The following is a 14,480-nucleotide window of genomic DNA, read 5'->3' on the forward strand; positions in this document are numbered from 1 at the left end:
TCTCCCCTAAAGTGTACCAAGCAAAGTTTGATCTTAGAAGCAAATATCTTTAGCATGTGAAAACTGAAACGAGTCTACAGGGCAGAAATTATGGCATTACAAATTGGCAGTATTCAGCACTATCTACCTATCAACAGAAGCGGCGAACATTTCTACCTCTCTATTGCCATGAAAATGAAACAGCTTACACTTTATGAAAAACACAGCTGAGGAAAAATGATACTGACCTGAAACTTGCCTCTCACAGCCTGAAGTTTAATACATCGTACAGCACCCTTGTGAGCCTTGGAAGATTTCACTGGAAATTCCATGTTTCTGAGGTCATATAGACTGACCTTTCCCCGGGAGGTTCCAATCAACAGAGCAGTCCCATCTGGTAAGAGCTCAAGTGCAGTTAGTGGACAATCTGCTCGAATACAGTACAATACACTGGAAATATAATAAATTAAGATGTTGGCAGGAGGGGTGAAGAGGTAGTCACAAGCAAGATAAAACCCAGTGCAGGGTAATAATCCTTATGTCCAAAATAAAAGGCAAAAATAATGAAAACTCAAGATTGCTCAAGACAGATTGATTTATCATTATTTTGGTGTTTGCGTCTAATTTACTTGTGTCAGAATCAAAGACTAATATCTGTATTTTGCTGACATTTATGAGTCACAGTAGATAATCAATCATAAACATCATTATTGCCACTATCAATAAAGCCATATCTGGAAATTTGATGGGTATCTTATAGACATAGATGAGTCGAAAGAGTGACAAGATTTGTGAAATAGGTCATTTACAATGTAAAATCAAACTATTTTGGGGAACAACAGGAAAAATAAATACATCTTAAATATTAAACCTTTCAAAAAAAAAAGTGGGGGTGGACAACAGCACATAATCCTTAACTTCAAATACAAAAAGATCGATTAGATTAGATTACTTACAGTGTGGAAACAGGCCCTTCGGCCCAACAAGTCCACACTGACCCACCGAAGCGCAACCCACCCAGACCCATTCCCCTACATCTACCCCTCACCTAACACTACGGGCAATTTAGTATGGCCAATTCACCTAACCTGCATATTTTTGGAATGTGGGAGGAAACCCACGCAGACACAGGGAGAAATGTGCAAACTCCACACAGTCAGCTGCATGTGAGCATCAATAATGAAGATTACAAAACAAAAGTTTTAAATTCACCAACTTAAAATCAAAAGAATAAGGACAAATTTACACAAAGACAGAAAACGCTCTTCAAAAAGTTGGTGTGGACTCAGCGGGCTGAATGATCTGCTTCTATACTGTAGGGATTCTATGATTCTATAATAAAAATGGAAACAGCTTAGTTTAGATTTATTAAAATATCAGAATTGAAAGGCTTCAGGTACATCGGTTTAATGGTTCAAATTTCTCAGTACACGGAGTGGTGATCTGGAGATCTTCAAGATTATTAAAAAGTAAATGAGAAGGTTAGCAAAACACTACAGAGCACAAATATAACTTGACACAAAAATGAATTTAAGGGGAAGACAAAAATAATTAGAATACAGCAGTCTCTACATAAAATATTCAAGAAAATTCCAAAACTTGATTAAAAGGGAATAAGACAGCAGCTTGTTAAAAACACGAGCAGCAAAGAGCATAATGGAATTAGACAAGATGGAGAAAAAGAAGTGTATGAACACAAAAGCTAAATACTGGGGATGCTAGACCATGAAATAAGTGAAAGTGTTGAAGATACGCAGGCTGCACCTTTGAAGATAAAGAGACTGAACCCTTCAGATCAATGACCCTTCATCAAGATGGAAGTAGTTAGAAAAGCAATAGGTATTAAGTGCAGAGCTGGGTGAAAGGATAAGGATAGAGAAGAACAAAAAATGAATATCTGTCATGGATGTGAAGACAGGAGAAGTTAAAAAGACAAAAAGAATGATAATGCAAGACAAATGACATTCGTAATGGCAGGAAGGAACTCTCTAGCACACCTAATTCTGTTTGAACATTTAGGGGAGCATTTTCAGAAATGTACAGGGGTAAAAGCAAGTCCAGCTGTGCTCTGCTGTCTAAACAATAAATCACACTGCTCTACATCTCTACAGGCTCAACTTGGAAGTTCAGATGTCAACTGGAGGATAATTCTGTTCGAGAGATTGTGACAATTAGATTGAAACTATCCAAGGTGTAAGAAGCTCAACAATAACATGACAAGCCACCCATTTTATCTTTTGTAGAGCTTTCTTCATGCATTAAGAATGAATGAGACACTGTGGAAGGAACTAGGGGAAAAACTGAGTTTTGCAGATATTAGGCAAAATCAATGTTTAGAAGCTCTCTAGTGTGTGTGTGTGTGTGCAAAAAACAAAAAGAGGAGTATCTGATAAAAACAATAACAGGAGCCCTGGGTTACATGTTACAGCTGCTATGCTGCTGTTAGTGGTCAAGCACACATTGATAAGAGCACAATTACAAAACAAATCTTACTCGTGGGAGATGCAAGCTGACACTGGAACAATGCACCAAGCTGAGATTTCGTGGCCACTTAATTTATTTAATATGCAGAATAGAACATTCTAACATTATTCATTTGAACAATCTAAACTTTTTAAAACCATTGGAAGTCTAGCATAGTAAGTCACATTGTTACAGATGAGTCAAGCTTTTTTTAAAAAAAATGGTTTGTGGTCACATAGTAAAGAAATCCCTTTTCTCAGTTCTAGTCAATCACTAAAACTACAGCACATATTTACAAGTCATATTAGTGAGCATTTTAAGCATTACGTACAGGTCTTTTGGAAAGGAGTAACATATTTCTGAGCTCTGCCAGCATGAGTAATTTGAATTAACTTCAGTAGGTATGTAGCCATCAATAGAGAGAGCTGTTAATGAGCAATAGAGCACTGAGCAAGAGCTACTGAGCCTAAAACAGAATAAGAACTATCAGAAGTCATTAGCCCAGAGATTATATTTCAACTTCAACTCAATGCCAACTTAACTGAATTTGCTTAGGTTGTTGGATTCATCTGGTCTTACTGTTGAAGCAAAACAGCTTTAACGAGAGACTTTGTCTAATGGATGACTTGATTATGTTAAGCAGCATCTACAGAAAATATTGCTGGAATTTGAATACATACGATTTGCTCCGAACATCAACTGCAGAGATTTGTTTATCCAGGCCAACCGTGATGACCAATGGCTCAATCACTGGGGAGAAACAAAGGGCTGTTGCAGGGGCTTTGTGGACATGATCAAAGCTATGCTGCAGCTGTAGGCTGTTGATGTCCCATGTTCTAAAACTGCCTTCATCACCAACACTCCCCAACATTGACTGCTGGAAGCAAGAGAACTTCAGGTCACGAAGGGGCTGAAATAAAATCACACAGCAGTTAACAAGTGGATCCATCACCCAAAAAGTAAACGATTTCACAATTTTCAGTGGAGTCGCAAGAAATGTGTTCCTATGCCATCTATTCAGAATATGTACATGGCCTGATCAACAGCATTTTGTTTTACAATTACAACAGAGAACAGTTTACAAATTTTACAAAGAAAACAAAAGTCTTTTCCCTTTCACCTGGAATTTTGACTGACTTTTTCTGAACCGCAAACAATTGACCGAAATTCCAAAGAATCAGCTCTTACACCACTTTTTAAAGAGGCTTATTCTCAGTCCTCTGCTAAATGCATGGGAAGATCTGAAGAACCCCTTCTGCACTTGCATTTTATTTCACAACCTCAATATTTGTACCAAACATATATTTCTCCCTTTCCAAATACCTGTGCCTCTTTCTTAAATTTGCTCACAAAATATCTTGTAACTGTATAGGATCTTTCATGACCTGATATATTTCAAAGCACTTTACAGTGAGTGAAGTACTTTTAGAAGTGCAGACACTATTTCGATATGGAAAATATGGCAGGTTCAAACAACATAATAAAGATCAGCTAATCCATTTTCATGATGCTGGTTGAGAGATAAACATTGGTCTAGAAACAGCTACATTCCTCCAACATATTGACAATTCTTCTACATCCATCTACAGTGCAAACAGGGTTGAGTTTAGCATCATATCCAAGAATGGAGTACTCCTTCAGCATTGCACTCAGTCTGTCTGAACTGCTGTACCAATTCTCTGGATGAGGACTTCAATCTACAATGCTCTAAACTCAATTGTGCTACTCACTGAACCACAGCTGAAACGAACATAACATAATGTATCAAAAAACCCTGAGTGCACCTGATAAGAAAGCACAATCGAAATGAAGTCCAACTACCAATAATGTTTTGCCAGATGAACTTAGAGAGTGATTTTAATCATCATCATTACTCCTACACTTCAGCACTTTTTTAAAATATCTAGCTGCCTTGATGTTTTGTTCCTGCACTCTCCTGAAGGCAAGAACACCTGTTGGCTATGATTTAACAATTCAGCATCTCTTGAACAAACTCATGTTTTAATGCGGTAATAACTAAAGACGCAGAGCTTTTCTTCATGAAGGTGGAGTGATTTGTTCAGTCTCACAGCTCTCATCCAAAATTCCCAGCGTCCTAGCTGTCCCTTACTTGCATGCAGTTATTTTAACCAATTTATTTGGATATACGATGACACATTTGAGACTGATGGACCTATATAATTAATAGCCACTACCTATTTTCCATAACCTTAGCAATAATGCTAGCAAAGTCTAACAATGTGATTAACAATACACAAACATCATTGAATTGGCTACTCTTCATCTGACAGTTTGGACAGCAAGTACGAATAGGATAGACAGTAGTAAAGCAAGGAGTGTTCAGACTACCAATGTAATTCAGTTGTGTGCACAAGAGTTAACTACCAAACCTGCACAAATCAAACACTTCGGCAACTTTCAGTGAGGATCACTGGAAAGTTTGATCCTAACCTAGCCCAGCAGACTAGCAATCCTGCAAAAACTGATTGGTAAAATTGGAGGCAGTAGATTATTGCCATTGAATGGGAAACGCAATTTCACAAGTGCAAGCAGAGAGCATGCACAGTTACAGCTAAACAATCCACAAACGCTTCAACAGCAGTTTGAATGTGCTACGAGGGAAACTAGCTAAATTGGAAAAAGTCATTTGCAATTGTCTTTACCACCTTCAAAACTGTTCATTGGAAGTTGTAATTCAGCTGCGTTTCCCTTTCATAAAGTGGACTTCAACTGCTTTTTACCAATGTGACTGAAGGACGTGTAGACAAAACAAAGCTAGCACACAGATTATTAAACTCGAGAGGGTTCAGAAAAAAATTACCAGACTGTTGTCAGGAATGGGAGCTTTAAGATATAGAAATAGACTGGGATCTTTTTCACTGGGGCATAGGAGATTGAGAGATGACCTTGGAGATTTATAAGGGGCACAGATAACAGAATGGCAAGGGTCTTTTCCCTAGGGTGGGTAAGTTAATATTTTCAAGAGAAAAAAGATTCAAAAAGGACATCAGGGGCAAGTTTTTTTTTTAAATGCAGAGAGTGGTTTGGGTAGAATGAACTACCAGACAAAGTGGTGGTCATAATCCTGTTAGAAGACATTTGGGTAAGTTCATGAATAGGAAGGATATGGGCCAAGTGCAAGCAGGTGGGACTAGTTCAGCTTGGGAACAAGGCTGGCATGGACTGGTGGGACCTAAGGGTCTGTTTCCATGCCACAGGTATTCAGGAAAACTCGTGGAACGTTGGCACTTACTTCATGGGGGTTGCAGATACGAGTAGGGAAATCTTACTGCAACTGTACAAAGTGTTAGAGAGACCACATTCATTGCCCTGGTATAAATTTGGTCCCCTTATTGAAGGGAAAAATATTTCATTGAAGGCAGTTCAGAGAAGGTTCACCAGGATGATCCTTGGTATGGAGGGAATCATCTTATGAGCAAAGATTAAATAGATTGGGATGCTACTTAGAGTTTAGAAGAATGATAGGCAATCTAACTGAAACATGCAGGATACTTGACAGACTATCTTTCATGTCATAGGAGAGTCTAGAACCAGAGGGCATAGTCTCAGTATAAACGGATGCTAATTTAAGACCGAGATGATGAGGAATTTCTGCCCCTCAGAGGATTTTAAGTCTTGCCATAGTGATGTATGGAGGAAGAGTCTTATTTTTAAGAATGCAATAGATTCTTGTTCAGTCGGGGAAATCAAGGTTACAGGCCTGGGGCAGGAAAGTGGATCGAGGAATGTTGGACCAGCCATGATCTTATTTAATGGGGGAGCAGCTTCAAGGGGCAAAACAGTTTACTTCTGGCCTTATTACTTATGATCTTATGGATGCATTTGGATGATCTAATGCAGGAGAGAAATAGACAGTAAGTGGCAGAACCTTTAGTAGCGTCAACATTCAGAGGGGTCTAGACATACAGGTCCACAATTCCCTGAAGGGGGCAACAGAAGTGTATAAGGTGGTCAAGGCAGAAGTCATGCTTGTCTTCAGATGACAGAGTATAAAAATTGGCAAGTCATGTTGCAGCTGTTTCAAACTTTAGTTAGGCCACATTTGGAAAATTGTGTACAGTTCTGGTCAACTCACAACAAAGAGGGTATGGAGAGAGGGTACAGAAATGGGTTGCCAAGCTATGGCCTGGTTTGGAGGGGATTAGCTATGAGGAGAGATTGGATAAACTTGGTTTGTTTTCACTTGAACAAAGAATGATGGGTGACCTGATAGCAGTTTACAAAATTATATGGGCATTGATAGAATGGATAGTTGGTAGTCTTTTTCCCCAGGGTAGAAATGTCAATTACTAAGGGACATAGGTTTAAGGTAGAAGGGGTAAGTTTAAAGGAAAGGTGAGAGGCAAGTTTTTTTTAAATGTACAAAGGGTAATAAGTGCATGGAATGGACAGTGATGGAGCTGGAGATAATAGCAATACTTAAGAGGCAGATAAAGTAATAGTCAGGGAATAGAGGGATATAGACCATACAGAGAGTCATAAGATTTTTTTTTAGAAAGGCATCACATGTCAGCACAACCTCAGTGGGCCAAAGGGCTTGTTCCTGTGCTATACTGTTCTTGTTCGCTAAATATTGTTAATAACTCCACTGGACATAATTACAAACATTCTTTTGATCTTGAAGTAGAATGCACCAGTCAGAAATTTCAAGTTCTTGAATAGAACCAATGAATGAATTACGTAAACAAGACTACATAGTGCCTGTTCATAAGAAATTATCAGCAAACATCATGAATGAAAATAATCTACTCTATTGGAAAATTTATTTGAAAAAAAAGTGCGCTGATATCACTTTGAATTACAACCAAAATAATGCACTTGAAAAGCTCTGGGGTAACGTGGACTATCGGATTTCTAAACAACAAAGTTTTTCAAGTTATATTTCAGTTCGATGTTAAAGTTTGACACGGAGTAAGGTGTTGTTACTTCTCAGGACTATGATATCAGAGCAGTTGTCGACCATAAAAGGGTTTTAGTTTTCTTCATGAGACAGGTTGTCAACACAGCAGTGTAGGAATTACTTTGTAAATCAGAAAAGCTAGTAAATGCCCCAAAACAGAGAAACCTTAAACGTTTCAAGTATCAGAGCTCCTTCATGTGGCCATTGAAGGCACTGTACCTGTTGACTATGAGAGCAAAACCTGAGGGGAGCTTCATCAGTCAGCATGCTGTGCAGAATAATGTCACCACTCAGTGACCCTGAGAGAATGCACTGGTCATCCCAATCAGTGGTGAGACAAGTCACTGCAGCCTTGTGACCCTGATCAGAGAGAAAAGGAGATTAAAAATAAAACACCCAACTACACCTCGATCATGCGCACCAATACCAACTATGGAGGTTATACACGTAGCCCTCAGCACAGAAATCAATACATATTGCACCTGTTTATTCTCTCTAATTTAGAACCACGGTCTTTGTTTAAAGCCAACAACTTGTACTGAAATGTAATTCTTCAAGTATAAACAAACATTTGTGAAAAATATGCATGCTAATTCAATTTGGAGAATCCTGAGCAAATGCACACAGATAATGTTCGATCATTAAAATATGAAAAACAAACAAGCACTGGACATTACTTCATTCGTCCTAAGGCAGATTCAAAGACTGTTCAAGCTGTTCAAAAACACTGAGGTAATTTTAAAGTCTGAACCAGAAAAGGTATAGAGGACAACAGTTTTGTATTCAACCACTGAAGCTTATTTAGACTCCCATTAGTTTCAGGAGAAAAAGTGAGGGTGGCAAATGCTGGGGATCAGAGTCGAGAATGTGGTGCTGGAAATGACAGCAGGTCAGGCAGCATCTGAGGGGGCAGGAAAATTCACGTTTCTGGCACAAGCTCTTCATCAGGAATGATGAAGGGCCTATGCCCGAAATGTCGATTTTTCTGCTCCTCAGATGCTGCCTGACCTGCTGTGCATTTCCAGCACCGCACTCTCACCTCTCATCGCTTACAGGATAAGTATTGTTCCTTCCAACAAAAAGGTCAGAGGGAAACATATAAGTTAATGACTGCAGCATTCAACACCATTTACAATTTTGCAGATATCATTTGGGCAAATAAGTGACAAGTAACATTCACAGCAGACATAGGGAAGTCAATAGACATTGGGAAGTCAATAGACATTTCCAACAATAAATAATCTAACCATCATTCCATCACATTCAATTGCAGTACCACTGAATCCCCCACTTCCAGGTTCCTGAAGGTTTCCCAGAGGCTCACTGACACAGATGGACCACGTGTCATCTGGGCACCTGAAATGAAAATGGCAGAAAGAGCCCTGTCGACCCTGCAAGCTCCACCTTACTGAACAGAATCACACTTTACAGACAATATCCCCAGACACCACCATCACCATCCCTGGCTGTGTCTTGTCCCACCAGCAGGCAGTTGGGACATAACAAAGACTGCGTCTGCGGCAGGTGATGAGGGAACCAACAAGAACTTGACATTATCCTTATCAATCTGCCAGATGCATCAATGAGAATGATCACTGCAGAGTCTTTGTGGAGACAAGGTCCCACCGTCGCATTGAGAATATCGTCAATTATGTTGTTTAGTACTGCTATAGTGCCCTTAGGACAAACTTCAAGCAGATCGAGCAACCCAAGACTGGGTCCATGAGGTGAGCTGCCAACAGCAGCAACATTATACTCCAACACAATCTGTAACCGCAAGGCCCAGCCTAACCTCCACTCAACCTTGGTTCATTGTAGAGTGCAGGAGGATGTACCAAGAGCAGTATCAAGAATCATGCCTAAAAATGAGATGTCAGGCAACTAAACTCCACTATTTCATAACATACATGAGCAAAATTAAGCCATTTGCCCATCGAGTCTGCTCCACCATTCGATCATGGCTGATATGCTCCTAACCCCCGTTTCCCTGCCTTCTCTCCATATCCCTTCAACCCATTACCAATTAAAAACCTGTCTAATGCCTCCTTCAATTTACTCACTGTCTCAGCATTCCTCATACTTTAGTGTAGCAAATTCCACAGATTCATATCCCTTTGGGAGAAGTAGTTTCTCCTCAACGTTGTTTTAAATTTGCTACACCTTATCCTAAGATTATGACCTCCTCTTGGATGCCCCACTAGAGGAAGTATCCACACCACATCTATTTTATCCATACCTTTTATCATCTTGAAAACCTCAATTTGATCTCCCCTCATTCTTCTAAATTCCATAGAGTATAGGCCTGCATTGTTCAATTTCTCTTCATTTGACAAACCCCTCATCTTCTAGTAAACCTCCTCTGAACTGCTTCATTTCTCAATTAAGGGAACTGAAACAATGTGCAATACTCCAGAGCAGTCTCACCAATACCTTAAATAGTTGCAACAATACTTCCTTATATTTATATTCTATTCCCTTAGCTATAAAAGCCAACATTCCATACACAAACTTTATTATCAGTGTAGCTGCACGCTAGTTTTCTGTGACTCATGAACGAAGACACTCTGATCCCTCTGCACCAAAGCACCCTGAAGTCTCTCCTCATTAAGATAATAGGTTGCCTTCCCATTTTTTCACCCCAAATGCATGATCTCACACTTATCCACATTTAACTCCATCTGCCACATTTTCACCCACTCTCTAATCTATATCCATTTGCAAAGTTCTTTTTGCCGCATTGCAAAGTACCGTCCTGCCTATTTTTGTGTCACCCACCAATGTGGCTTATAGAACCTTCTATCCCTGTATCCAAGTCATTAATGGAAATTGTAAACAGCTGAGGCCCAAGGACCAAACCCTGTCACACCCACTAGTTACATCTTGCCATTGAAAAAAAGAAACCATTTATCCCGACTCTCTGGTTGTTGGACAGAAATCAGAGTCATCTATCCAGGATAATAAATCACCCCAAATCCCTTATGATTCAACCTTGTGAATTAATCTTTTGTGTGGAACTTTACCAAATACCTTCCCAAAGTCCAGATACATTACATCTACAGGATGCTCATTATCCACTTTGCTTTTTACATCTTTGAAGAACTCTAGCAAATTGGTCAAACATCATTTGTCCTTCATAAAACCATGCGGACTCTGATAGATAGCTTTCTGACTTTCCAAATGTCCTAATATTGCTTCCTTGATAATTAATTTTAACACTTTTCCAATAACAGATATTAAACTAACTGGTCTGTAATTTCCCACATTTTGCCCTTTTTGAATAAGGTTGTTATAATAGCCATTTTTCAATCAACTGGAACTTTTCCCACATCCAGGGAATTTTGAAATATTGAAACCAATGGACCTAACATCTCTGCGGCACTTCCATTAATACCCTAGGATGTAGACCATCATGCATATCAAACAGTACAAACAGAAAGTGGCAGACAGAGCTAAGCGACGCCATAACCAGACCAGATCTAGGCTCCGCAATCTTGCTACATCCAGTTGTTGAATTGTCACCACCATTCACCATAAATATGGAGTCCATTCTCAATGATGGAAGAGATCAGCACATCCGTGAAAAAAAAACAAATAAGGCTGGAACATTTGCAATGATCTTCTGCCAAAAGTGCTGACTAAATGATCCATTTCGGCCTCCTCTAGTCATCCTCAGCATTACAGATACCAGTCACCAGCCAACTCAATTCACTCCATGTGACATGAAGTGGAGGCACTGGATACGATGAAGGCTACAGGCCTGACAACATGCGTGCCATAGTACTGAAGGTTTGTGCTCCAGAACGTGCCACTCTGAGCAAAGCTCTTCCAGGACAATTAAAATACTAGGATCTACTTGACAATGTAGAAAATTGCCCAGTTATGTCCTGAACAAAAAGCAGGACAAATCCAACTCGGCCAATTATTGCCCCATTAGTCTATTATTGACCATCAGTAAAGTAACGGAAGGTTATCATCAACAGTGCTGTCAAGTAGCACCTGCTCAGCAATACCCTCCACAATGACGCCCAGTTTGAGTTCCACCAGGGCCACTCAGGTTCCTGACCTCATTATATCCTTGGTTCAAACATGAACAAAAAGAGATGAATGCCAGAAGTGAGGTTAGAGTGATATTAAAGCTGCATTCAACTAAATGTGGCATCAAAAAGCTCTAGCAAGACTGGAATCAATGGGTATTGGGGGAAAATTCCATGCCGGCTGGAGTCATACCTGGAACATTGGAATATGACTGTGGTTGTTTGAGGCCAGGCATTGGTGCTCCAGGACATCTCTGTAGTAGTTTCTCAGGTTGTGTCCCAGGCTCAACCATCTTCAGCTGCTTCATCAAATAACCTTCCCTCCATCAAAGAGTCACAAGTTGAGATGTTCACGAATGGTTGCACAATGTTCAGCACCATTTGCGACTCCTCAAATACTGAAGCAGTTCATCGTCAAATGCAACAAGATCCAGGCTTGGGCTGACAAGTGGCAAGTAACATTTACACAACTTAAATGCCAAGCTATGATCATTTTTGATTAGATAATCTAACCACCACCATTTGATTCAATGGTATTACCACTGAGCAGAAACTCAACTGGACTCGCCACATAAATACAATGGCTAGAAATATAGTGCCACATAACTCAACTTCTAACTTCCCAAAGTCTGTCCACCATCTACAAGGCACAAATCAGATGTGTGATGGATATTCCCCACTTGTCTACATGAATGCAGCCCCAACACCACAAGAAACTTGACACCATCCAGGACAAAGCAGGCCGCTTCAGTAGTATTATGTCCTTCACTCCTTTCACTATCGATGTTCAGTAGTAGCAGTGTGTACCATCTGCAGGATGCACCACAGAAATTCATTGGAAATCCTTACACACCACCTCCCAAACATCCAACCATCCAGAAGGACAAGGGCGGAAGATAAATGGGAACCCCACAGGTCACCCTTTAAGACACTCACCACCCTGACTTGGAGATATATCACTTTTCCTTCACTGTCACTGGGTCAAAATCATAGCATTTCTTGCCTCAGGGCATTGTGGGTCAATCTACAGCACATGGACTACAGCAGTTCAAGGCAGCTCACCACCACTTTAAGGGCAACTAGGGATGGGTAGTAAATGTGGGCCATCCAGCAAAGCCCATGTCCCATTAATTGAATTAAAAAGAAACATTGACGCAAAATTGAATTTGGAACAATATAAAAAAATTCTGCAGCTACAACAGAAATTTACAAATGGGAGTTATGTAGTGAATAACTAGCCACTTTGTTCCCCAAAACCCATGCACCACCCAAAAGGCACAAATCATGTAATGGAATACTCTCCATTTCCCTCAATGATTTCAGTTCTAACAAAACTGAAAGAGATCTACACCAGTTACAGTAGAGATCAGCACCGGACCTTAAACTTTCAGCCCTTTTATCATCTGCACATTGGCAGCAGTGTGTACTAATCAACAGCTACACTTGCCAAAATTCCTTCAACACTTTCCAAACTTCTAACCACTAGAAGAAACATCACTACCACTTGTAAGTCCCCTCTGAAGACAAATATCATCCTGGCTTTGCAATTATAATAGTTACATATCCATTTCCAGCGTGCAAATTCCTGAAAATCTTTTCTAACAGCAATATGGACTACAGATAATGCAGCCGATTCATGCAAACTGTTCACCACCACCGTCAAAATCAAACATTAAATACTTTCATGTCCAATGATGATCACACCCAACAAACATTTTTTTTTAATTTCCCTTATGAATTGGTTTTAACATGTTCAATTTCAGTTCCAATCTTTCTGAACACTCTGCTCTGGAAATTCAGCCTATTGTACCCCATTTGAGGACAAAGATGTATTTGAGATACATAACTTAAAGCAACAACTTTGTGAATCATTTTTCTAATATGCTCATGATTAACATGATGTGTGGACAATTCTTAATTGTTATCAGGAAACTTTTATCAGACTAAGTAGGTTACAATAGCCACAAGGTTGTAAGGATCAGATAGGGAAGATATACAAGTACAGACTGGATAATGAGGCCACACAATGGTAGCAGCCAATTGTGTTACATGTACGAAATTACAGAAATAACAAACTATCTAGCTTTGGCCTTCAAGTTGGGACAGAAACACTGCTCACCCATCAATGACCTGAGCAGACAAGAAAAGCTTCAGTTTGTTATGGTGCCCAGAGGACTATGCCCAAATACACAGCAGTTCAATCTCAATCTACTGAGTAAAAAAAGAGACAAGTTGGCCATCAAACCACACTTAAGCTTTTTGTCTGACAACTGCCGAGGCAGAAATTAAAAGCAGCATATTACCAATATATCTACTCCCATCTTCCAACAGGGGTATTTGAGATCCAATCAGGGATCAATGCTACCACTGTTTGGCCACAGTGTAACACCCAGTCTGTACTTGTACATCATCACGACGTTAGCCTTACTACCTTGTACCTATTGTAACCTGCTTAGTCCAGCAAGCTTTTCTGAAAGCAATGAAGAGCTGTCCACATATAATGTTAATCATGAGCACATTAGAATATATTGAATCACAAAGTTGTAGGTTTAAATTATGCATATGATGGGTGGTTGGGTCTAGGGCATTGGGGTGTCAGGACTGTGTGTATGTGCCTGTCTGTCTACTATTGCATCAGTGGGTTTTTTTTTCAGAAGCTCAGGTAATTACCTATTGGAAACATTAACATGCTTGGCCACTCAGATACAGTTAGTTGCAAAGGAATTTTCACATGGTCCTGATATGCTCTTCCAGTTTATGCTTCAGCAACAGTTATCTTCCAATGCAAAATCTAGGCCCCTGAACTGACTGAGGGAGTTGGCGAAATATTTTTCATCAGGAGTGTATTTCCACGGTTAGTGAACCTTTACTGCTTCTATTCTCAGGATTCTAATAACGCAAAAATATCTCCGGAATTAGCAGCCCCAAAAATCCCAGCAAGTTTCCCAGACTACGTACCTTGTAGGATTTGTGCAGTTTTTTGGTTTTCAAGTCCCATATGTTGACAGCAGAATCTGTTCCTCCACTCAGAATGAAATTCATTGCGGAATTCAGTGAGACACAAGTCTGCCCTCTCTTCACAG

Source organism: Hemiscyllium ocellatum, chromosome 14 (assembly GCF_020745735.1).
Source record: "Hemiscyllium ocellatum isolate sHemOce1 chromosome 14, sHemOce1.pat.X.cur, whole genome shotgun sequence".
NCBI classification, from domain to species: Eukaryota; Metazoa; Chordata; class Chondrichthyes; order Orectolobiformes; family Hemiscylliidae; genus Hemiscyllium; species Hemiscyllium ocellatum.